The sequence below is a fragment of the Microcaecilia unicolor genome, chromosome 1, assembly GCF_901765095.1.
Source record: "Microcaecilia unicolor chromosome 1, aMicUni1.1, whole genome shotgun sequence".
In the NCBI taxonomy this organism is placed as follows: Eukaryota; Metazoa; Chordata; class Amphibia; order Gymnophiona; family Siphonopidae; genus Microcaecilia; species Microcaecilia unicolor.
The window spans coordinates 496,500,090-496,527,471 of record NC_044031.1 but is presented as its reverse complement, the minus strand read 5'-3'; positions in this window follow the sequence as shown (position 1 = coordinate 496,527,471).

Sequence of the window (27,382 nt, the reverse complement as noted above, 5' to 3'; positions counted from 1 at the left end):
CACTGGGGGAGTCAGGGGAGGTCATCCCCGACTCCCTCTGGGGGTCATCTGGTCATTTAGGGCACTTTTGGGGGCCTTATTTGTCAAAAAACAGGGTCCAGGAAAAGTGTCCTAAATTCTAGCTCAAAACTGTTCCATTATCGGCGAAGGGCGCCCATCTCTGTTCGCCCGATAACCACGCCCCAGTTCCGCCTTCGACACACCTTCGATACGCCCCCGTCAACTTTGTCCGCATCCGCGACGGAGTGCAGTTGAAAGCGTCCAAAGTTCGGCTTTCGATTATACCGCTTTATTTGTTTTTGTGAGAAGAACGCCCATCTCCCGATTTAGGTCGGAACTTGGGCGTTATTCTCGTTCGATTATAAGCTGGTTGGTGGTATAGTAAATAATAATAAATGATAAAAGATAATACACCTTATTGTTATCTTGTAGTAAGGTAAAGTGGTGTGCATATGAGCATACAGCATAATTAGATTTTTCTTAACTGTGGTTAATTGTCCTGTTAAACAACATTATGCAAAAGTTTTGTATCACACCGACTGGGATGGTCAGTTGGCGTCAAATTTTCAAGACCAGCTCAACTCATCTTGTATTCTTGCTTTGTGAGGGAAATGGGGAACAGCATAACAGGAGCATCAACACTACACATCTCTGCATGCAATGGGGTAAAACTAGGACTGTATCAACCAAGCCTGAAAAAAATGAAGCCAGGGTGCATCCCTACCACTAGCCAATAAGAAGGCTACCAATTTTAAGGTAGAATTTGAACCTGACCGGAAAGAGAATGGAAATTTTACAAAGCTCACTCTGTCTCCCCCACCCTTTTTTTGTTTTTAAGCAAACCACATAAAGACGGCTATTGCTTCTGTTTTCAAACTGTCTTCTTCATAATGGAAATGTTAACAATCAGTGCCAGCCCTGGAGAGTCAGTTAAGTCATGCATGTCTCATTTTACCCACTGTTAAGGATTTGACCTCAGTTCTCGAGCTGAACAATAGCAGCCCTCTAATTCATGACATTGCTCACGAGGACGCCGAACAGATCATTCCCCATACTGAGCCTGAAAGGCATGCACCCCATGTGGCATCAAAATTGGAACTCTAAATGTGTCCTGAGCAATCAGTGCCTAGCTGATGCTTGTTATTTATATTATTACACATAATTGCTCTCAGGTCAGAGAAAGTGCATATTTGTGTGTTGGAGAAATGAAAAGGAGAATTAGTTGGTTACTGTGGATTTATCAAGTGCTGCTTGAAACAGTATGTTAAGATATCTCACTCATGAAAAAGCCAAGATCTGCTAAAATAGATTCTGAATTTTTGTTAAAATTATTATGTATTGATTACAAAGATCCTATTCAACAAGTTGAAAAGATTTTAGTATCCCAAAAGTGTGTGTGTTGGGGGGGGGGGGGGGGGGGGAGGGCAGCACAGTCTGATTTGGCTCCCATCTTTTCAGTACTGCTTCAAGGTAACATTGAGGTCTTTTTACTAAGCTGTGCTAGTAAATGGGCTTAGCGCGTCCTAATGCAAGACTTTCCCACCCACTAAGCCCATTTCTAACACGGCCATAAATTTGGCTTTTTTTCAATTATTTATTTTTTAATGTGGCAGCCCTTACCGCCTCCTATTTAGGAGGCAATAAGGACTCCTGCATTAAATCAGTCAGTTAGCATGTGCTCTCAGCATATTAAAAGGCTCTTTTACTAAGACGCACCGAAAAGTAGCCTGTGCTGATGTAGACGCATATTTTGAACGTGCGCAGGTCAATTTTTCAGTGCACCTGGAAAAAAAGCATTTTTTATTTGTGGCTGAAAATGGATGTGCGACAAAATTAAAATCAGTGTGCGTCCATGTTCGGCCTGAGGCCTTACCACCACCCATTGACTTAATGGTAAGGTCTTATGCACTAACCGAGCGGTAAGCGGTCAGCATGCGTAAACTGCTGATTACCGCCGGGTAAGTACCACACGGTAGAAAATAGAAAATATTTTCTACCGCGTGTTTCGAGCGCATGTCAAAAATGGAATTACCACTTGGGCGGTAGTTGCAATTTGGCGTGTGTTGGACACATGAATATGCCTACGCGCCTTAGTAAAACAGCCCCTAACTGAATAACACTTCCACACCCAACATTTTTTTTAAAATACTGTGTGAGTAGCAAACATAAATGGCCAACCTAATGCAAAATGCTTTAATGCATCCTGCATTAGGCCATGTTTCCCACATTAAGTACACTTTAACACTTAACACGGTTTGTTACATGAGCCCGAGATTGACAACAGATAAAGACCAGAATGATCCAGCCAGACTGCCCAGAAAGATGGCCATGGTTTTACCTGCCACTCTGTGCAGGATACTCCCCATTCCCTGCCCTTTTTGTTGATGGGGTTGTACCTTCTGCTCCATGCAGGTTACCCTGCCCCCTCCATTCTCTCTCTTCCACATTAGAAGTCACTGCCCAGGAAAAAGATTTAGATGTCATTGTTGATAATATGTTGAAACTCTCTGCTCAGTGGGCAGCTACAGCTGCAGCTAAGAAAGCAAATACAATGTCAGTTATTATTAGGAAAGGAATGAAGAACAAAACTGAGAATATTGTAATGCCTTTGTATCGCTCTATGGTGCGATCGTACCTCAAATACTGTGTATGTAATTTTGGTCACTGCATTTCAAAACAGATATAGAGGAGCATTTTCGATATGATGCCTAAGTCCGACTATGGACATTTTGCTCAAAATATCCAGAATCCAAATAGCAAATATAGCCATTTTTGAAACAGCAAAATGTCTTTTTTTTTTTTAATGGCCACTTGCTAGATGTTTTTGTGCTCTGTGCGTTTATCTTTTTCATCCATTTTCGGGGTGAAAAAAACCCCGCCAAGTGAAAACCCACAAAATTGAGCCATTGGAATATAGGAAGAGTCAACATTCTTAGTAGTCTGGCCATACAGACATCCCAGCAGAGCAGTGATGCACTCCCGGGGGGACTTCATCTAAAAGCTCCCAGGTACACATCTCACTGTTGCTCCCTTATATTGTTTAGAAAGCCCTCAAAAACCCACCAAAAACCTACTGTACTCAACTGTACACCACTAATCTAATGTGTGATTTATAGACTGCACAGATCCCTGCTGGAGGTTCAAGGTGTTTTAAAAATTAAGAAACTCATAACTAATGAGGAATTACAATATTAAAACTATAATAAAAATTATACCTAAAATTTTCCAAACAAAAAGATTTTGTTTTCTTCGTAAATACTTGTAATTCTGTTCCTCATGAATTTGTCTTGGAAGAGCATTCCAAGCTAAAATTGCTCGATAAGAGAATAGAGCATCAACATATCTTTTTGAAATTTAAAGGAGTCTTTATTAAACAGTTTGAGACAACAAAATAGATCAGATACAACAAGTCACTAAACTGAAAATAAACAGCATAAGAAATCCCAAAAGGGAACAAGTCACAACAGCAGTAATCCAAACACAACCTAGAAACTTCCATGTAGTATAATTTTTAAATCAAATACCTTTAACTATGAGAAGTTTTAACTGGAGCATACCGCATAATCTGGATAAGGAAAAGAAGAGATCAGAAAAAATTTGAATAAACATAACAGAGGTATTACCATACAAAATGTGAAATACTATGCAAACTAACTAAAAAGCTCTAATAGGAAGCAAGTGAAGTTTCTCAAAATATGATGACACGCTGTCGAATTTTTTCAGATGGAAAATCACTTGTACAGCTGTATTCTGGATTAATTGAAGTTTATATAAAAGTTTAGTTTTTAACCCAATATACAGAGAGTTGCAATAGTTCAGATGTGGTAAAACCAACATCTGGACCAGCAAAGCGAAGTGAGATTTAGAGAAGTAGAACCTAAGAAAGTGTAGCTGTTTTTAACGATAAAAAGCACATCTCTATAAGGGGCCCTTTTACTAAGCCGCATAGGCGCCTACGATTGTCCATCGTGCATCAATTTTGAACTACCGCCCGGGTGGTAATTTCATTTTTTATGTGCGTCCACTGGCCATTTCAATTTACAAGCTAAGCTAAGAATACAACGAATTACAATAATCCAGTTGTCTGTGCCAGAGCCCTAAAATCCTTTTTGCACATGGATGATCTTACCGCATACAATTGTTTAAACTTTAGAAAAAAATCTCTTATTTAAAGCTCCAATCTGTCTTTCAAAGGAAAGTTTTGAATCTAAAATAACTCGTAGGACTCTAGGAAAGCCCTTGATTTTCAAGATTTCTCCTGAAGCCAGAAAAAAAGTACTAACTGAAACCTTTTCAATGTCATCAAACCATAATATTTTGGTCTTTTGTTTATTTAATCTTAATACATGTCCAGTTGCCCAATTATCTATACAGCAATTATAATGTTTGATGGAACTCAAAGTGCTATCCAACGTCTCCAACACAGGACAGAAAAGAAAAATATCATCAGCATATGTTAACACCGTAATTCCTACCTTGTTTACTCTTTCCAAAAATACAAGGATTAGGGAGCATGCAATTATTTGGGGGGAGAAGGAGAGGGATTGGGATCAGGACGGGAGGGAGGTAGCACCAAAAAAATCCCTTAGCCACTACCTGGAAGTTAATCAGGTACCAGTCGATATTCAGACCACTGCCCATTTAGCTTGGTGGCTAAATTTAGGATAGCCTTTTTGCTGTTCTAACTTTAGCCACTTAACTGGCTAGTAGTCTGAATATCACTGCTAAGCGGTTAAGTACTGGCTTTGCCCCAGCTCCTCCCAAGCTCCACCCACCGACCACCCCTTTCACTAACCAACAGTGACAGCGGTTTTTAAGTGATATTGAGCAGCACTGTCTGGTTACGTCAGTGGTGTAGCCACAGGTGGGCCTGGGTGGGCCAGGGCCCACCCACTTAGGGCTCAGGCCCACCCAACAGTAGCACATGTTTAGCGGTAGCTGGTGGGGATCCCAAGCTCCGCCAGCTGAAGACTTCCCCCTGATGGTAATGAAAACATTACTCTCCACGATACCGGCACCTGTGCAGTCTCAGTTTTCAGTCATGTCTGCTTTAGACTGCCAAGGTGGAAAGAAGCGTTTTCTCACCAGCTGAGATATATTTTTTTTTTTGGGGGGGGGGGGGGAGAACACTTGGTGCCCACCCACTTCTTGCCTAGGCCCACCCAAAATCTGTTGTCTAGCTATGCCCCTGGATTACATGCTGCTGAATACAGTGGATAGGCAGGCACAAGTGATTTAACAAGGCAGAAGGAGGTGCCCTAAATGATCAAATGACCACTGGAGGCATGACCCCCCCCCCTTACTCCTCAATGTTCACAGATCCCCTCCCACCCCCTAAAGATATGAAAGAAATAGTACATACCAGCCTGTATGATAGCAACAGATGTTATGGCCAGTTCTATTACAGCAGCAAGCAGGTCCCTGGCGTAGCCTAGTGGTCAGTGCAGTGCACTGTAGAGAAGGGGACTCGGGCCCATATTGCACTCTGTTACATTTGTATTGGAAAGTGTGAGCCTTCCAAAATTGATGAAAAACCTACTGGCCCCACATATAACTGACATCTGCAGCCATAAGGGCTATTATAGTGGTATACATTTGGGTACAGTGGGTTTTGAAGGACTCCCCATACAATATAAGGGGGTAACAGTGAAATGTGTACATCTGTGTGGCCAGTCTACTAAGAATGCTGCCCCCCCCCCCCCCCAATATGCCCCAATGGCTTGTTTTTGTGCATTTTTCCCTTGCACTTTTATTTTTGAAAATGGTCACAAAAGAAAAACTTACTGAGCACAAACTTTGTCTAAAAATGTCTAAGAAATGGCCATTTTCAAAACAAAAAGACATGTTTCAGGTTCAAAACTGACCATGTTCCCCACTTGATTTTTAGATGTTTTCAGCAAAACGTCCAAAGCTGGATTTAGATGTCATTTCGAAAAATGCCCCTTCTCACCTCACAACACCAGTGAGTGCTGTCTATATTTTTTTTCTGTTCTTGTTTACTTTTCTTCTCTACAAAATAAGTACCTGTATATATGTAAACCGCTTTGAATGTAGTTGCAAAATACCACAGAAAGGCAGTATATCAAGTCCCTTCCCTCCCTTCCCTTTATTGTATCTCTTCCTCTCCCCCTTTCTTCTTCTTTCTTCTTTTTAATTTACCTCACTTATCCTCTCTTGTCTTTGTTATTATTTAATGGTCAGGGCAGTGAGCTTCAAGCTAGGGTTCAAATCCCACTGACGTCCCCTGAGATCTCTGGGAAATCACTTAAACCTCCATTCCCTCAGGTCCACACCTACATTGTAAGCTCTCCAAGGACAGGGAAATACCTACCATATCTGAATGTAACTTACCTTGAACTTTTGAGAATGGCCTGAGCTAAATCCCAAATCCATTCTTTGAACTCATGGCCTCATCGGTTTTTCTTTCTTATGGAGGAATCACTGCACTTCTCTCACTGCAAAGCTTAGCCCCCTCTTTCTACTTTGTCTGCAAATTTACAAAACAAATCACTGTGCTGTAAGATTTACTAGCCACAAAAACTTAGATTGCATGTCTCTGAAGTAGTATCTATTGATTGTGGTGACAAGACATTAGCCTGTTTATCACAAACACTGTTTCTTTCTTTCTCTGGGAAGTGAACCAAACTGTCATGTTTCCTTAGCACTCACACATCTGCAGTAATTTAGTTAGATGATTATTCCTGTGAAGTGCAATGGCAGATCCCCCAATTCATATGCGGTCCTTGCTTCTAGTCACTAATGGCATCACTGAGCTCAGAGCCTCAGTTTGGCAAGGACCAAATGCACAGGAGAAGATTTCATTCCTTGTCTTTGTTTTCGAAGCTACAGTATTTATGATCTTTACATTCAATTTTGTGGCAGAAGAAAGTAAAATATATTCACAGTAGAGGAGAAAAGGGCTTAAAATAGGTTAAGCAGCCATCCAAGATACTGGCTCTCACCCTGCCATTTTTTATATTGAAATGCTTTATCACAATATGGATGATTTTAGAATGGTTAAGTGCCACTTACATTTGTGAACAGTTGATTTACACAAACCCACACACATAGATAGATAGATAGATAGATAGATAGATAGATAGATAGATAGATAGATATTGGCATATATGTGCAAGTAGTGATTTTAGAAAAACTGCTACTTGCGCATACATGTCCGAGGCAACGCACAGATTTGTAGAGGGTTTGTGTTGGGCCTGATTTGGGCAGACCTCAACAATTATCTTTATGTTTCCTATTTTGTGATAGAAATACACAAACTCTTCTAAAAACCTTTCCTGCTAATCCGTTACACCTGCTCTGAGCTATGCATATCAGCTAACTGCTCAATTCGACCTGGTTTTTGGAGAAGTGATTGAGGGAGAATTGTGCTCAACTCTCTGGTGTTCAAAACCACCTCAAACAGCAACAAAATTGAGCTCGGGAGCTCGCTCGGCTCCTTAATTGAATCCCTTAGACATGCAGTTTTGCAAAATCCTGTACTTACTGATGTAAGTATCAACATTTACACATGTAAATAACAACATCTCCTGTTTAAAACTTCTGCCATGGGTCCAACTCCAGCTTAAAAGGCTTTTGCTCCCATCTTAGGTTTGATTCTAACCCACGAGATTCTAGTTCATGTTTCTAAGGTTCTGGTTCTGGCCTATGTTTCCAATATTCTGGGTCCGGCCTGCAAGATTCCAGTTCCTGACTCAATTCCAGTGCCAGCCTGTCTCTAGTTTGCTTTTCCTTATTATGTTCAAATATGTTTAAAGTGCATTACAAATGAGAGAGACCACATAGTTCTACATGAAGTTTTCTACTCATTTTATCCTGGTTCCCTGAAGAAGCCTTTTTGCGAAAAGTGGCCCATGTTGGAACCCAGGACCTATGGTTTTAGTTTATTTTTAATATGTAAAGTTAACTGAGCTATGAATTAGCTGGCTTAGATAACGATACAGTATATAAAGACTTGTGATAGGCCATTTGGGTCTTTTTTCCAGCAGCACAACACTGTATGAAATCATATGTTTATGTTAAGTTGAAGTACAAGATCTGTAAATTTATGCTAGTGTATTAGTATGACATTGGATTTAAAGTGTTAGGTTATATGGGTGAATGGTGTATGAATGAGGTGAAGTTATGATTTTATAACATATTGGTATTGGCTACTGTATGAATTCATACAGAAGCAATAAAAGGTGCATTTGGTAAAACAGATTCAGTACTGGAGTTTTTGGAGAGAGTAGATTTATATATGGACCAGATTCTGTCTGCTGCGGTGTGGATGTCGTTTGTTTCGCATTCTTGTAGGAAGTCAGTGATGGATGTTTGTGATTTTGCTATTTTGCTTTTGAAATATTGTGCAAGCACATCTGCAGCTGGTGGTGTTTCAGTTAATCCAATATGTCTTGGGTTTTCAGTAGTTTGTTCATGAGTTTGAATATTTTTTTTGTATTAGTGTGTCAAGGTTCGCATATGTGCTATAGTGTTCTGCTTTAGCTTTCTTTATGTTGTTTGTATATTTTCTTATAGCTTTTCTCCATATGATTTTGTTTATGTCTGTTTTTGGCCCAGATCCTTCCAAGTTTCTTGCACAGATTTTGTATGTGTAGTAGCTCGTCATTAAACCAGGGGCATGGCTGTTTTTGTTATTTTTTTATTTCTTGTTTTCATTTTGAGTTGTGTTAATTTGTTTAGTGTGTTTTAGCTTGCTTCATCCCATTTTCTAATGAAGTGTATATCCTTGGGTGGTATGTTGCTATGTTCATTCATCATTATTGTCCAGAAGGTGTGGGTTTCTACTTTTCCTATGATTGTGAATGTGTGTGGTGTTCTTGGTTCTCTTTTCTTGCCGTTTTCTTTCCATTGAAGTGTGAAAGTTAGCTTGCTGTGGTCTGACCATATTACCTCTTCCCATTTGTGGTTTTCTAATATGTGATTGTTGGTTGTGAGAATCTGTGAGCTGGTATGTCTCATAGATGTCATTTTGTGTGAGATGAGGTGCCTTGTGCTGTTTTGAAGTTCCATTGGCTTATGAAATTCATTAGGGATCTTATGTTGGTGTCATTTTGTTTTTCTAGATGCAGATTGATATCTCCTAGTAGTAGGACATTTGGTTGATTGGTATAGTCCATGAAATTGTCTTGAGCATTTAACCAACTTCCTGGGTAATGGTAGAACAGTATGATGCATAGTTGGTTAACTAGTGTTGTGTCAGTGATTTTGCGTGCCAACATTTCAATTGCTGAGGATGTATTTTAGCGACGGGTTCTACTGTGAAGGAGGATTTATATATTATTGCAATGCCGCCTCCATTCTTTTTAGATCTGTTGATGTGTATTGTTTTATATCCTGGGGGGTATAGGTCTAATAGTGCATATTTGAGATGTGGTCATGGTTCAGTTATGAGCACTAGTTCAAGTTGTTCTGTTTCTATCCAGTCTCTTAGTAATGCTAACTTATTAACTGCCGATCTCGTGTTTATATATCCTATGGATATTGGGACATATGTTTCATATTTGACGTTGGTGAGTTTTACAGTTTGTAGTTGTCTGTGTGGATCATTCATTTTGGGATTGTGGTCTTCTTGGTTATTTTCCTGGTTTAGTTTTATGTTATTGGTTGTTGGTTTGTTCTCTGTTTTGTTGTTGGGGTTCTGATAAGGCTCTTCCAGTTGTTGCTGTGGGTATCATCTTTCCATGATGTGGACTGGAATTTTGTTGCAGCTGTTATCCCCATTATTCCAATTATCCATATTGTTTTTATGTAATAGAGGACCCATGTCCTTAGGTTAGACATTTTGCAGGTTGTTTAGGGCTCAGGACAGAGACTCTCTGTTTTTATTCTCCATCTCAATGTCTCTCCCAGTCTGGTTGGATTCATCTGCTATGATGTTTTTGGTTTTTAGTGTGTGTGAGTTTTTGTGTGTGTTTGAATTCTGTAGTGTTTATGTTTGAATGTGTGTGTGTGTGTGTGGGGGGGGGGGGGGGGGGTTGGAGGAGTAGCCTAGTGGTTAGTGCAGTGGACCTTGATCCTGGAGAACTGAGTTCAATTCCCACTGCAGCTCCTTGTGACTCTGGGCAAGTCACCTAACCCTCTATTGCCTCTGGTACAAAATAAGTACCTGAATATATGTAAACTGCTTTGAACATAGTTGCAAAAACCTCAGAAAGGCAGTATATCAAGTCCCATTTTCATTTCCGTTCCCTTTATTTTTCTAACTAGGCTGCAGATTTTCGTCTTCTCTGTCATCTCGGTTACTCCCGCTAGAGGATTCGCATAGTGGTGTGATTGACTATTGCCTTTGGTTTCCTTCTGTAGCTCCAAGCCTCAGAGTCTCTCCTGTTTTCTTCCGGCTGTGCCAGTCCAGTCGTGCTCAACTCCACCAACAAGACCATGTGTTCCCTCCAGTTGAGGTCAGCTGTTTCTTGCTGCACCTCTAGTGGGAGTGGGTTGCCTCACCCGTAACCGTGTTGCGCTTCCTGGAATCATCTCCTGTGGCTATGTATTGATTTCAGCTCCAGTCCTCCTTGGCAGTCTGCCACGGCTAATGCTCATCTGCTGAATGGCTGCCCTGGTGCCTAGTGCGCTCAGTCACCAGGTGCTGGGTCCGGTATAGAAGACCCTTCAAAGTGGTTCTGGTGCACTGTTGTGGACCCTGGGCCATGTGGGATCCCCACTAGTCCCCTGTGGAAACCAGTGTCTGCTGCTCCCCTGGTCCTCTCGGCGCCAGTTGCATTCCACCATGTGGCGTCAGACCACAAGGGGAGACTCTCTTAGGTCCTGCCTTTTAGTCTCAGGTGGTACAGCCGCTGGAGCTCAGTCTCAATGGTGGCTCTGGTCCCGGTCTACATCGGCTCGTAAAGATCCCCAGGATGCTCTGATGTGACATCCTTCCCAACCCCAGGTGCACTAGAGGAGGCCCGCGAGCAGATGCAGGTCCTCCTCTGTTTCTCTGCTCAAGTAGGGATTGCCTGGTTGGACCCGGCATCAGCTGGCCACTGGCTGGTCCACATCTGTGTCCATGCTCATCCCTCACCTGCCCTACATGACTGGGTTCCAACCAAGGTCCACAGAGCTGGTTGCTCTCGTGTCCTTCTAGTCAGCAGCTGTATTATAGTAAACTTCTCTTGGTGATCTCTCTGATTGAAGTTCAGGCTCCAGTCTCCCTGTGATGAGACCTCCAGTGCCTTAGAGCATGCTATGTCTTAGAGGTACAGCTGTGGATCAGGCTGACTTCCCTGATCAGTTTACTTAATATGAGAAAACGTCTGCTTTCCTCCTTAGGCTTAAGGGAACAACTGATTAACAGACTGGCAGCCCTGATGCTTTTTATTTCTCATTCCTTCTTTTCCCTAGTTCCTAGAGTAGGGGACCAAGACTCCAGTGGGCCTCTAGGTGGGGTTCCGGACCAACTGCTCTTCTTAATTGCTCCTTGTTGGACACCCTCTGTGTGAGAAAAGACAAGGTTCCTCCCTTAAATTATTGCTTTATTCTCCTCTCCAAAAGCACAGGCTTTAATGTTTTTGGGCAATTTTTCAGCATAGACCTCCTACTAATACACTTTGATTGGCACCTTCTCTGGAGCAGGGACCCAGAATGTTCCCTCTACAACTGCAATTGGAAGGGACATTTGACATCATGCTACACATATATTTGAATGAAGAAGAGGCTCTCCATGTCAGAGAAGATGCCAAAAGAAAAGAAGTAGGTTTCTGTGGTGGTAGTGGTGTAGCCGGCTGATCTGACAGAAAATGAGAAGCTTGATCAGAAGAGGGAGAGTGATTAAGAGCAAAATGAAATGATGATGGAGGGGGGAGGGAAAGAGGATAAAGAAGTAAGTTCAGGGGTAGAGAGATGGACTGAGTGCACGGGAGGGAGGAGGGAGTTATTCTCATCATCACAAATGTCAGCTTTCTATTTTCCATATTAGCTAATTTTAGCACATCAAAATGTTGTCCTACCTTCATAAGAATTCTCACAGTATTTTAATTTCATATATCTTTTCTTAGGGTTTCATGTTTCCTTACTTTTATATTTTTTGAGCATTTGCTACTAACTTTTCATGAAACAGTGCAAAATGTTCTTGGCATTCTTCCTAACCTAAGGTCACCAATTTATATGACAAAATTAATTTAATGAAAATGAACGCATAATCAGTGGAGGTCAATGTGCTCATGTGTTGCATTGCAAGTTTGTGCAAATAGGCTGAATAATGTGAGTCAGAGTCACTGAGGTTGGAATCTTTGGCTAATTTGCATATATTTACAATTCAAATTTTTGCTGCATTCACATAGCAATCCAATTTCCAAAATTGCAAGACTGTTAAAAGCAAGATTTTCTGAAAACAAACTTTAAATTTCTATCTTTTAAAGCAAAGGTTGTGACCTAAGCAAACGTACACATTGTAGATATGTCAGATTAAAGACTTCAAAAGTGTATTTTGCACATGTTTAGCTCACACAAGAAAAAGAAATTTGGAGTACTCATACACTTCTGCAGCATTAAGATGATGTGGAATATTTGAATACACCTTTTTCGGGGCTTGGGATTGAAGGAAGAAATTTGCCCATGTAACAGTTTTTGAAGGACACTTTTGTTGACCAGTATGATATGTAAAAGATTGCAAAGGTGTACACCAAATTTCCAAAGGTTTTCAATACATTCCACTTCTCCTTTCCTACTAAATCTGTCTTCTCAATGGGGTCTCAAAGTGCTTCATGTTTGGCACCAGTCTTCCCACTGGGTGGATGCATCTTCACCCTACTCTCCTAAGAGCATAAGAACATAAGAGTAGCCATACTGGGTCAGACCAATTGTCCATCTAGCCCAGTTCCCTGTTTTTCAAACAGTAGGCAAGCCAGGTCACATGCTAGCAATCTTGGGGCAAGCAGTTGCTTTCCCATGTCTGTCTCAATAGCAGACTATGGACTTTTCCTCCAGGAATTTATCCAAACATTTTTTTAAACCCAGATACGCTAACAGTTATTACTACATCCTGTGGCAAAGAGTTCCAGATCTTAACTATTCATTGAGTGAAAAAAGTTTTCTTTCTATTTGTTTTAAAAGTATTTTCATGTAACTTCCTTGAGTGTACCCTAGTTTTTGTACTTTTGGAATGAGTAAAAACTCTGTTTACTTCTACTCATTCTACACTACTCAGGATTTTGTAGACCTCAACCATGTCTCCCCTCATCGATCTCTTTTCCAAGCTGAAGAGCCCTAACCTCTATAGCCTTTCCTCAAACAAGAGGAGTTCCATCCCCATTATCATTTTGGTCGCTCTTCTTTGAACCTTGTCTAAATCTGCTATATGTTTTTTTGAGATACGGCGAGCAGAACTGAACACAACACTCAAGGTGTGGTCGCACCATGGAGTGATACAAAGCATTATAGTATTTTTGGTCTTATTCACCATCCCTTTCCTAATAATTCCTAGCATCCTGTTTGCTTTTTGGCCACCGCTGCATACTGAGCAGAAGATTTCAGCGTACTATCTACAGAGACACCTAGATCTTGTTCTTGAGTGCTGACCCCCAAGGTGGATCCTAGCATCAGGTAACTATGATTCAGATTATTCTTTTCAATGTGCATCACCTTGCATTTGTCCACATTAAATTTCATCTGAAATTTGGATGCCCAGTCTTCCAATTTTCTAAGGTCTTCCTGCAAAAATTTCACAGTCCGCAAGTGTTTTAACAACCTTGAATAGTTTTGTATGATCTGCAAATTTAATCACCTCATTCATCGTTCCAATTTCCATATCATTTCTAAATGATAAATCTGTTTGCCAGAGGCAGCTGACCTGTTTGCCAGAGAGATTTCATCTGAACCGTAAGCAAGATAAGAGTTGTGAGTTCCACAGTTTAATGTTGGAGCTGTTACAATAATTAATTTATAATTTGGGGGAATTGCTTGAGCACTAGATAATCTTTATAAGTTGTAAGATATTTATTGAATAATTCTCCACCAGTTGCCCTTTTGAGGCAACAAAATTCACGATTACACTTAATGAAAGGAATTAAAGTTTATTTATTGGATTACATTAACCTGCATTACCAGGTTTAAGAAAGAACAGACCATATATTTAGCTTCAAAAGGAGGTTATTTATACAATTGCAGCGAGAGGTACAAGTCTTACAGAGAATCTGTGCTTAAGTAAGGTAGTAGGTTTTTAAATATGAATTATTAGTTACTTACAAGTCCTTGTTACACAGCATGAGGTAAGCATGTGGTTGCAGGAGAAGGGAGAGTCTGTAGCAGGGCATCAGCAGAGATGGATCTGGGTCGCAGCTGAAGAGAAGAATCTCTGTGTGTGGGCCAACTTCTGTCTTTTATACCTTGCAAGTTATAGGAGGATATGACCACACGAATCCCAGCACTTGCTTCCTGGTTTGCACTGGATAATTTGCAAGGCATTATGGTTAATGTAGTCTGTTCACATGGTCACATTATAAGTCTTTCCTTTCTGCACATGTCCTGGCGTCTTCCTGTCTGATAGCTGATGGGAGGGGGCAGGTATACATCTGATGACAGGCAAATGTTTTGTTTATGGTTTCCTCTGAAGCCTTTGTCTTCAATGGTTTCTCCAGACTTTCTGTCTCTTGGGTCTTTGGTTTTCGGAGATGTCTTGGTGATCCTTCAAGTATCCACCTAGTCATGCTTTTGTTATGAGTCCTTGTTAGGTGGGAGGAGAAGGAAGCTATATCCCAGTACCTTTTGTCTCTGTTAAGTGTTTGTAATTGACTAGCCCTGCTATCAGAAGTTCCGAGGAAAAGGGGGGGGAAAAAGGGGCTTGACATGAAAGCCGGTTTCATTGCTGCAGTTTCAATACGTTTTTAAAGTATTTTTATATTGGTATATCTGATTTAGCATAATCAATAATTATGCTACATATATTTCAATAATCCTGACAATTAAACTGATACCATAACAGAGCAAGTAAATAGGAGCAGAGATACTATAGTCCGGAGGTTCTTAAAAACTTGAGCAGGGAAAATTACAAGTAGAAGCACAGCCACAAGGCAGAAGGCTGTAAAGGAGCTCAGCATGCAACTTATAGCTATAATCTGTAAAATTATTTTATTTTGTTATGGATCTCATACAATGTTCCTGCCAAGGTTCACAAGAGACCTGTAACACTTTTCTACCTGCCAGGTGTGTTCCAGCCACCCCACAGTTTAAATTGCATGGAATGAGTGAGAACTGCTATATTGGCAACGTTAAAACCGTGGGCCGACGCATAGCAGAGAGGAAGGTGTTGGCAGTCTACCATGCACCTTACTGGGAAGTTGAATACTCCATATTTGTGTGTGCTTAAAAGTATATATCATAAGGAAAAAGGGTTTTTTTGGACCGAGTGTTGTAGACAGGTACGTTGCAAGACAGTTTCTGGGAGGTGTAGGTTTGCCTGAAAGCTTCCAAGCTTTTTTACGTTCCACACTATCTAAGGAGGCTGCGGTTTTCCTAGAAGGACTGGATTGCCATTTGTCCACAGCTCATTCAAGTGTGGAGCTGAAGTCTTTCAGGTAACATGGAGAGGAATGAGATACTGGACACTTCCTCACATAAGCTATTATGTGACAACACATCGTCTTGTGTAATTTAGTCAAGGAAAAAGAGCTGCCTTTTGATAGTTTGCTGACAACATGACAAATGCTTTCTGTATTTTATAAACACAGTTATTTAAAGCTTACAACCACCTGTTCGATTTGTTTGTGCAATTGCTTCAGGAGTTGTAAATATTGTGTGAAAGCAGTCTTCAGGGAATCGAGTTGTGAACGATTTTTGCTGTTTTACTGAAGATCATCAGCTAAAACATTTTTAAGGTTCAATTTATTTCTTTATTTAATAGTGCTTGATATGCCGCCAAAAACACGCAAGGCGCCATATATAGGAAACTGGAAAGTAAATATAATGTTTAAAGGAAAGATAGAGGGCAGACCTAAGTGGCAAAGAAACAAGACAAACCTGGGAGAGGAGGGGAGGGTATAAGGAAAAGTGTGCCTGGTGACGGGGAGCACTAGCTGCCCTAAGAAGAGGTGGAATAACCATGATTCGAGGTGAGTTTTAAACTTCTTTAGTGATGGTTCTATTTGTACATATTCTAGCAGATGTGTAATTAAACTCTGGAATTCATTGCCAGAGAATATAGTAAAAGCGTTTAGCTTAGCGGGATTTAAAAAAAGGTTTGGATGGCTTCCTAAAGGAAAAGTCTATAGAACATTATTAAAATGGACTTGGGGAAAATCCACTGCTTATTTCTAGATAAGCAGCATAAAATTTGTTGTTCTGTGTAGGGATCTTGCCATGTACTTGTGACCTGGATAGGCTACTGTTGGAAACAGGATGTTGGGCTTGATGGGCCTTTGGTCTGTCCCAGTATGGCCATACTTACGTATGTACTTATGTTAAATAGCACCCAATACATATTCCCATGACACTCTACTGTTCACTCTCTTCCATTGAGAGAAATGACCATTTAACCTTACCCTCTATTTTCTGTCCAATAACCAATTCTTAATCCACACCAGAACATTGCCTCCTATCCCACAGCTCTTTACCTTTCTCATGAGTCTCTCAAGAGAAATTTTGTGAAAAGCATTCTGAAAATCTAGATACACTGCATCAACCGGCTCACCTTTATCCACATGCTTATTCACGCCTTCAAAGAAAATGAAGCAGATTGGTGAGGCAAGACTTCCCCTGGAGGAAACCATGCTGCCTCTGTCCCATTAAACCATGTTTGTCTATGTGTTCCATAATTTTATTCGTTATAATAGTTTCTATTATTTGCCCAGCACTGATGTCAGGCTTACTGGTCTGTAATTTCCCGGATCACCCCTGAAACCATTTTTTAAAAATTGGCTTCACATTGGCCACCCTCAAATCTTCTGGTACTATAGATGATTTTAATGACAGGTTACATATTACTAACAGCAGAACAGCAATTTCATGCTTGAGTTCTTTGAGTACCCTTGGATGTATGCCATCAGATCCAGGTGATTTACTACTCTTTAATTTGCCAATTTGGCTCAGTACATCTTCCAGGTTCACTGAGATTTCTTTCAGTTCCTCTGCATCATCACCCTTGAAAACCATTTTTTCCTATACCTTGGTGGTGCAGCAACCTCTGCCAGTCTGTAGGTTCTCTATTCTTGTGTAGCCGCCATATGTCTGCGGTTTCTCTATCTTTATGCAACGCAGCTGTTTGATTGTAGCGCCTCTTCGAACTATAGACCTGACTGTAATCTTTCTTTCTGTTCACATTAATGATGTTTTTTTTAATAGTTTTATATGGCATTTGGGTTTTCCCTTGATTCTACTTTATTAACTCTTAATTACAACATTATTTTTGTCCTAAACCTTGTTGGTGAAACATCCACCACCAGTCTATGGGTCATCTATTCTTGTTTAGCCACCATCTGTCTGTGTTTTTTTCTATTTTTATGCAGTACCACCATTTGTTTGCAGCTACTCTTTGAATTATAGACCTGTCTGTAATTTTTCTTCCAGGTCAAATTAGCACTAGTAACTTCTTGTTTATTTACAGTTTTCTTTGGTATTTTGGTTTTCCCTTGTTTTTAACTCTTATTTACCATTCTGGTAGTTTTGCACAATTTCACTAGCAGTGCCTTTCTAGTTAGATGCACCTCCTACAAGAGAATTGTCTCCTTTTGTAGTTTCTTTATGTTTTGGGACGTGGGGTTGGGTTTTCTTTGGTATTTTCTCTTAGTTGTTCTTAAATTTTAGGCATGAATCCTGTACCTAAATTTACACATGTAAATGCCAATTAAATCTAATTGTTAAAAAGCCAATTATTGGAACTAGTTGGCTCGTTATTTAATTAAATTGCACATGCAAATTGGGTACATGAAATTTTTGGTGACTTTTATAGAATTAGGGGGATAATCTTTCTGTTATCTGCATAATTTTATGTTGCCAAAAATGTTTATGTATTTAAATTCATGCAAGCTGCTTTAAACCAAAAATATATTTCCCTATGATTGGTTGGTTTATTTATTTATTTATTTATTTGATGCTTATATCCCATATTATCCAAATAACATTATTTAGTTCAATGTGGCTTAAAGTCATTAATACAAAAAGTGATACAATTAATACAGTGGAATGTGAATGTAGACTATAATGCATATGAAAAATAAACAACATATTGAAGTTTGATAATATTAGAGAGGTAAAAACAACAGACTGCTATGTAGCATTAGACACACTACTGTGTAATAGTGTGCCCTATGCACAATTGTTTGCACTGCTGAGCAATAGTGAACACTATTGATGGCATTACTCTCAAAACAAAACAAAAAAAACTGAATAAAATGTAAAAGCCTGTTCATTATATGGGAAACTAAACAGAATGATAATTTTTGGCTTGCATGTCTCTAGTGCTTTGATATTTGGGAAGCGATAGGAGAAAATACTTTTTCACTCAACGAATAGTTAAGCCATGGAACTCTTTGCCGGGGGATGTGGTAACAGCGGTTAGCGTATCTGGGTTTAAAAAAGGTTTGGACAAATTCCTGGAGGAATTTCCTGGAAGAAAAATCCATAGTCTGCTATTGAGACAGATATGGGGAAGCAACTGCTTGCCCTGGGATTTGTAGCATGGAATGTTACCACGATTTGGGTTTCTGCCAGGTACTTGTGACCTGGCTTGGCCCCTGTTGGAAACAGGATACTGGTCTAGATGGACCATTGGTCTCACCCAGTATGGCTACTCTTATGTTCTTATGTAAGGGATCTTTTACTAAGCTGCGGTAACATTTTTAGTGCATGCTAATAATTGGAGTGTGCTAAACACTAGAGACTCCCATAGGAATCAATCATTAGTGCGCGCTAAAAATTCTATCGCAGCTTAATAAAAGATCCCCCAGTGGGGCACTGGCTTAGGACACCAAAACTTAAGGGTGAGAAAGGTCTGCATCACTGACTCCATTCTTTGCTGCAGTAGAAGCTAGTGCTTTCTGCACCCACCATTCTGCCAGTGCTATAGGAGAATTTAAAACATGAAAATCGGCACTTCCTCTTTCTAAAGTATATTAGATTTTAGTTTCCTACCTCTGAAGGTATTGGCCCCAGTTCTGCCTCTCTTTAGGAACCTGGGGAAGTGTACCTTCTTTCTAGATCTTCCTGAATATCTAAGTGTATTCATTTTCTGTCCTTATTCTCATTGATTTAAGCCATCAACTGAATCTCCCTGGAAACCAGACACAACTTGTCCTTCAAGAGTGTCAGTGTAAACCAGGGGTAGGCAACTCCGGTCCTCGAGAGACGCAGGAAGGTCAGGTTTTCAGGATATCCACAATGAATATGCATGAACTTGATTTGCATACACTGCCTCCATGGTATGCAAATCTATCTCCTGCATATTCATTGTGGATATCCTGAAAACCTGACCTGCCAGCAGCACTCGAGGACCGGAGTTGCCTACCCCTGGTGTAAACAATTGCATTTGTGACATCATCAAACACATCACTGGTGCAGGGTTACTTCATGTGCTTGATGGAGTTATGGTTAACTCCTCCAGTGCCAAAAGTATTGTGAATTGTGGTGCAAATTAATGTTGGGCAATTTTGCAATAACCTTTATGAGACTAGTGATGTCAGTTCACTGACTAGGTAATGTTATAACAGGTTGCTTACAGTATCTCTTATCACTAAGATGGTACATTACTACTACTACTATTACTACTTATCATTTCTATAGCACTACTAGACATACGCAGCGCTGTACACTTGAACATGAAGAGACAGTCCCTGCTCGACAGAGCTCACAATCTAATTAGGACAGACAAACAGGATAAACAAGAGATAAGGGAATATTAAAGTGAGGATGATAAAATAAGGGTTCTGAACAAGTGAATAAGGGTTAGGAGTTAAAAGCAGCATCAAAAAGGTGGGCTTTTAGCTTAGATTTGAAGACAGCCAGAGATGGAGCTTGACGTACCAGCTCAGGAAGTCTAAAATAAAAGGAATGGAGTCTGGAGTTTGCGGTGGAGGAGAAGGGTGCAGATAAGAGAGATTTACCCAGTGAACGGAGTTCCCGGGGAGGAATGTAAGGAGAGATGAGAGTGGAGAGGTACTGAGGAGCTGCAGAGTGAATGCACTTATAGGTCAATAAGAGGAGTTTGAATTGTATGCGGAAACGGATAGGAAGCCAGTGAAGTGACTTGAGGAGAGGGCTAATATGAGCATAACGACACTACTACTACTATTACTACTACTATAAATCATTTCTATAGCACTACCAGTCAAACGCAGCGCTTCACAATTGAACATGAAGAAAAGACAGTCCCTGCTCAAAAGAGCTTACAATCTAAATCAGGACAGACAGACAGGACCAATAAGGGGTAAGGGTTGGACAGACAGAAGGATACATAGGGAAAGGGACTGTTGAAGAGAGGAACACAAGATAAAGGTTATAAGCAGGTGACAAGTTAGGAGTGAAAAGCAACATCAAACAGGTAGGTCTTCAGCCCGGATTTGATGGCGACCAGGGATGGAGCTAGATGTAACGGCTCAGAAAGCCTATTCCAGGCATAAGTTGCGGCGAGATAAAAGGAACGGAGTCTGGAGTTAGCGATGGAGGAGAAGGGTGGAATTAGGAGAGATTTGCCTAGTGAACGAAGTTCCTGGGAAGGAGTGTAGGAAGAGATGAGGGTGGAGAGGTAGTGAGGGGCTGCAGAGTGAATGCACTTATAGGTCAATAAGAGGAGCTTGAATTTTATATGGAAACGGACAGGGAGCCAGTGAAGTGACTTCAGGAGAGGGCTGATATGGGCATAACGACTTTGGTGAAATATTAGTCGTGCAGCAGAATTTTGAACAGATTGAAGAGAAGAGAGGTGGCTGAGTGGAATACCTGTGAGAAGCAAGTTGCAGTAATCTAAGCGAGAGGTTGATGAGAGTGTGGATGAGGGTTCTGATAGCATGTTCAGAAAGGAAAGGGCAAATTTTGGCGATATTATAAAAGAAGAAATGACAGGTTTTAGCAATCTGTTGAATATGTGCAGAGAAGGAGAGGGAGGAGTCGAAGATGACCCCAAGGTTACGAGCAGTGAGATTGGAAGAATGAGCGTGTTGTCAACCGAAATAGAGAATGGGGAAGGGGAGAGGTTGGTTTAGGTGGGAAGATAAGGAGCTCAGTTTTGGACATATTGAGCTTCAGGTGACGGTGAGACATCCAGGTAGCAATGTCAGAGAGGCAGGCAGATACCTTGGACTGGATTTCTGCCGAGATTTCTGGTGTGGAGAGGTAGATCTGGGAGTCATCAGTGTAAAGGTGATACTGAAAACCGTGGGATGAGATCAAAGCACCAAGGGAGGAAGTATAGATGGAGAAAAGGAGAGGTCCTAGGACAGATCCTTGAGGTACACCCACTGACAGTGGGATAGAGGAAGAGGAGGATCCACCAGGGTATACACTAAAAGTACACTGTGAGAGATAAGAAGAAAACCAGGAGAGAGCAGAATTCTGAGATCCAAGTGAGGACAGCGTGTTAAGGAGTAGGCTGTGATCAACAGTATCAAAAGCAGCAGAAAGATCAAGGAGGATATTAGGAGGACACTGGCAGAATATTAGTCGTGCAGCAGAATTTTGAACAGATTGAAGAGGAGAGAGATGGCTAAGTGGGAGACCTGTGAGTAGCAAGTTGCAATAGTCTAAGGGAGAGGTGATAAGAGTGTGGATGAGGGTTTTGTGCTCAGAAAGGAAAGGGCGAATTTTGCTGATATTATAGAGAAAGAAACGACAGGTTTTAGCAGTCTGTTGAATATGTGCAGAGAAGGAGAGGGAGAAGTCGAAGATGACCCCAAGGTTACGAGCTGATGAGACAGGAAGGATGAGAATATCATCCACAGAAATAGAGAATGGGGGAGGAGGAGAGGTTGGTTTAGGGGGAAAGATGAGAAGCTCAGCGTTGGTCATGTTTAGTTTCAGATGGCGCTGAAACATCCAGGCAGCAATGTCAGACAGGCAGGCTGATACTTTGGCCTGGATTTCGGTTGAGATTTCTGGTGTGAAAGGTAGGGGCCGATGCACAAAAGCCCCGGAAAGAACCACTCACTATTTCCACCTTGGTAAAAATTGTCAAGGTAGAAATAGCGAGCAATTCTCAATAGAAACTGCATGCAAATAAGCTGCTCACAAAAACAGTGAGCAGCTCGGCAGGAGGAAAGCCAATTGCTAAGCTGCACATGCACAGAACAATCAATCGCTAAGCATGGTTGCTCTGTGCATGCTCAGAATAGCATGTGCTACACATGGCTTTCATACACGTATACAAGCTGCATGTATGAAAGCTGTGTGTAGCTTTATTTTTTTTTTTTCAAGAGCAGTTATTTTAAATTTTCAGTCATTTTAAATTTGCATCTGCTCATTGTACTCGGGGTGAGAATATTTAAGCACTCTGCCGACCCTTTGCAAGTAAGCAGTTTCTTCTTCGGATGCCACAGCAGTCTTCTGAATAGTCCCACTGCCATGTTTCTTCTGGTCAAGCCTGGGGGGTGTTGTTACGGAAAAAGGGTGCTATAACAGCTCCTGACCTCCCATAAAAATTCCCCCATAAAAGGTAGGCATTTCTTTGTGTGCATCGTTCATAAACGGCTGAGCATCTCTCAGTATTTACATTTAAATACTAATCAGATCATTTGCATTAATTTGCATTGGCTGAGGCCACGAACGGAAAAGAGCCCACAGAACCCCTTTGTGCATGTCTCTCAGAATACTGACCTCACTAAACCGGTTTGAACCAGTCTAAATCGCACCTTGCTGCCCCAGTAAGTTTTGTGCATCGGAGCCTAAATATTGCAGTTGCACGCTCAACTGACATGATTCTAGAAGCTTTTAGGGAGTAAATGTTTGGCATGCCCTGACTAGGAAATCAAAGCAAAGCAGAGATAGTCAATGGAAAGGAAAACCACAAGTTCAGCCACAAATAGGTTTATTGAAACATGACCCAACTCAGCCAAGTTTCAGCATTCGTGCCTTTGACATTGTGACGCTACCAGCACCGCATATACTTGTATTTGACTAGTGTTGAAAGCATGCATTTATGTGTTTTTCATATGCTAATGAACTTGTCCAAGTCGGGTCATTTTTCAATAAACCTATTTATGGTTTCTCTTCCTCATGACTATCTCTGCTTTGCTTTGGTTTCCTGTGTATATGTGCAGAGATTTTTTTGCTTCTGTTTTTGATGCCCCTGACCAGCCCATGCCCCTCTTAAGTGCATTCCCCACTTTTAATTAGCATATAGAATAGCAATTAAGTGCAGTTACACACATAACTGCAAATTAGTGCCAATTAGCATCAATTCACTCCGATCATCACCAATTATTGGTTACTAGTGCCAATTAGTGCCTACTAATTTAGTTATGCTCATAGCTGCCAGTATTCTATCAGCTAGGCACACAATTTTGCACAACCCTGAAATTCTACAAATTGCACTTAAAATTGTATCCACAAATTTGGGCACATGCCCAATCTGCATGTTCAATTTAATTGATTAACGAGCCAATTAGCACCAATAATTGAATGATAATAATCAATTATCAGCACTAATTGGCATTAATAGAAATTTATGTGTGCGTTTTTAGATGCGGGGATCGCCTGTAAATTTATGCACGGCTTCAAAAAAGGAATGTGGCCATGGATGGATCAGGGACATTCCTACAATTTATGGGTGATGCTATGGACTAAGGGTGACAGTAGTACACAAAAAGTGGGAGAGCGACCAAGGATACCAGAAACTGGAAGATGTTCTTCAAAACAAAGATTTATTGGAGGATTATAGACTCAACACAACGTCGTGTTTCGGCCGTCAGACGTGCATCAGGAGTCTGCTGTGCAAGGTGCTGCAGAAGAGTGATGTTTAAAACGCCTTGAAGATGTCACAGCAGTCTCTTGCACAGATTATGACTCGATGGTGATGAGGATGATTCTTCAAACTATGACGTGGTAGTCTTGAGAAAGACTGTTTAAAAAGATTGCGTGGTCTCGTCAACCCGCTGCACGCACTGCTTATAATACATTGTGTTGAGACTTCAAACCTCCAATAAATCTTTGTTTTGAAGAACATCTTCCAGTTTCTGGTATCCTTGGTCGCTCTCCCACTTTTTGTGTACTGTTGTCTTTACCGTGGGGCGTTTGAGTTCTCCGCTTGCTGGTGGATTTCCTCTCATATGGACTAAGGGTGAATCACGCCTAATTTATATGCGAGATTTATACCAGGGTTTACTTGGTATAAATCCTTGCATCTAGACTTAGGCGCCAATCCTGGTGCTTATCGTAGTTTGTAAACGACACCTAATTTTCAGTGCCATTTATAGAATATCGCTTAGCATGTTATTTTTTCAGAGACGATTTTTTGGCACTATTTATTGAATTTGGTCCTTAGAAAATGTGCATGCAAGATTATAGAATGGACGGATACCTAAAGGACAAGTCCATAAACCACTACTAAACGGACTTGGAAAAATCCAAAATTCCAGGAATAACATGTATAGAATGTTTGTACGTTTGGGAAGCTTGCCAGGTGCCCTTGGCCTGGATTGGCCGCTGTCGTGGACAGGATGCTGGGCTCGATGGACCCTTGGTCTTTTCCCAGTATGGCATTACTTATAGAATTGCAAGATATGTCAAAGAATCTGTTTTCTACCACAGAATTTGCTGGGGGGGGGGGGGTCCCCCCCTTAATCCTTTCTATTAATTTTTGCAACAAAATAGCAGTCTGGGGAAAAATAAACAAGCTAGTATTTCCTTCCCAGGTGCACCTCCAGTCAGGAGCAAACTGACAGTGGTTGAGGCCCTCGGACAGTAAAAGGTTACTGAGGCTCTCCTGGTCACTTCCCACCGCCCCTCCCACATATTAAACCCCCCTCCCCACCGTCACAGTTGCTGCCCCCCTCCCACACACTACAGACCCCTGCAAGTGGGTCCTACCTTGAAGGGCCCTGGTGGTCTAGTGGCTTCTTCGGGTGCAGGAAAGAATCCCACTCTTTCCTGCCCACTGTCGCTACTGTGCTCGGGGCTGGTGCTGCCATGTTTTCAAAATGGCTGCCAAAACTTCCCGTGGTAGTCTCATCGCTCTCGGCAGTCTCGGCAGCCATTTTTAAAACACAGTGGCACCAGGCACAGGCAGAGTAGCAGCAGCAGGCAGGAAAAAAGTGGGATTCTTTCCTGCCCCAGCCCACAGAGGCCACTAGACTACAAGGGCCTTTCAAGGTAGGACAGCCTGGGAGGGCTGTCTGTAGTATGTGGCGTTGGGGGCAGGCAACCGGGCAGAGCCTCTGGGCCCTCCCAAATCCTCTGGGCCCTTGAGCACTACCCAGTTGCCCAAATGGTCAGTCCGTCCCAGCCTCCATCCAAACATCTCTGGCTTCCACCCTGACATTCTCTGGATTCACTAGCACACGGGGAGCTCATTGGGTGGTAAAGGGGTTTAGAAGGGTCATAGTGGGTTGAATTGGTAGGTAGATGGCTGTATTTTTTCGGCATCAATTTTTTAGGTGTGATATATAGAATATAGCCCATAAAGGGTAATTCTATAAAATAGACACTAACATTTACATCCCAATTGGGCACACAAATGATTAGATGCACATTACACACATAAATGTAATTAAACTCTGGAATTCATTGCCAGAGAATGTGATAAAAGCAGTTTGGTTTAAAAAAGGTTTGGATAATTTCCTAAATTAAAAATCCATAAGCCATCATTAAGATAGACTTGAGAAACTCCACTGCTGGGATCTTGCCAGATACTTGACACCTGGATTGCCCACCTTTTTTGAAACAGGATACTGAGTTTGATAGACCATCAGTCTGTCCCAGTATGGCAACGTTCTTATAAATGCTAAAATGACACCTAAACACTATTCTGTAAATATGTGTGTATCTTATATAGCATTTATTATACAGGCGAGCATACATATGGGCAGAGTCTGGGTTCAGCTTGGGTGGGGATCAAAATTACATCCATTATCTTGTTGAATACTATAAGTTACAAAAGAGTCACCGGAACATACTGTAGTCACATGCTGTTATGGCTGGAGTAAGTTTTCGTGTCTGAGCATACATGCATATCTACCCAATTACGTGAGTATTCTATAAAGGAAAGTAGACGCCTACTGTAGTGAATGTGTCTATTGTCCTAAGAGCCTGAGCCTGCCATGAGTGGGAAAGCGCAGGGTACAAATGTAACAAAAATAAAAAATAAATAAGAAAGGATCCCGTGTCAAAGGTCTTGAAGCAAATCTTACAGTTGCTGGAAGAACCCCTGGGGAGCACATGATGACCTAGCAATTCCCTGATGTGCCCCCTTGTCCAGCTCGGATGTGTATATAATAATAGGAAGAATGCTGCAAGCTTTTCTATAAGTTGAACTCAATCTGTTCTTCTTAATACAGATCTGAAGGGTGGAGAAGACTGAAAAAGGAAAAAGAACAGTGGGATGCTAATGAATCTACATTTAGTCTCAAATTACTAGGCAAAATTTTTCCTTTGTTTTTCTCATTATAACAAACGCTTGTATTCTGACATATTTTTAATATGACTCAAATGATAGATCTAACATTCCAAAATATGAAATGTTGAAATGTTGCTCTCCAACAGAACAATTGGTAAACTCTGCACACAAAAGCGACTCCAGGTTGATCTGGTCCTCTATCAAATAATTAGTCTCCTGCAGAGAAACACTTCTGAGAATAAAGCATAAGGATGTCACCTGCATTCTAATTAAGAATGTCTAAAAAAAATGGGCTTTACTTTGTACTTGCTGAATTCAAACACATACACTGTTGAATATCATTTCTAGAGTCAATATACTGAAAAGAATGGCATGAGGATAATAATGTTGTAACAGCCTGCCTAACCTATGCATTCACTCCCGGATTCTATATATGGTGCCCAAAAGCGGATGCTGATAAAAGATGTGCCCCCAACTAAATTGGTTAATATGTAATTGGTGCCACTAATTGGATGTTAATTGGCACCATTTTTAATTTGCTCGCACATCTTGATCCATGCTATTCTATAACAATGTATGCCCAAATCCCATAACTTGCATCTTAAAAGGGGGCATGGCCATGGGACATGCATGGGCATTTCTAAAATTTGTGTGCAGTGTTTTAGAATGTCACTTATGTGCGTCCACGCTAAGCACAGGGAGTTACACCTGGTTTCAGCAGGCAAACGTCTTAGTGCTCAAATCTGAGTGCAAAAATCAGCCCTCAATGCTATTCTCTAATGGGTGCTCATCGTTAACTCATATTTAAGTCAAGGTCAACAGACTATTCTTCTCCAGTTTGATATCTCTGCGGATGTTGATGCAATAGACCATTCTCTACTACTTCAGTGCTTA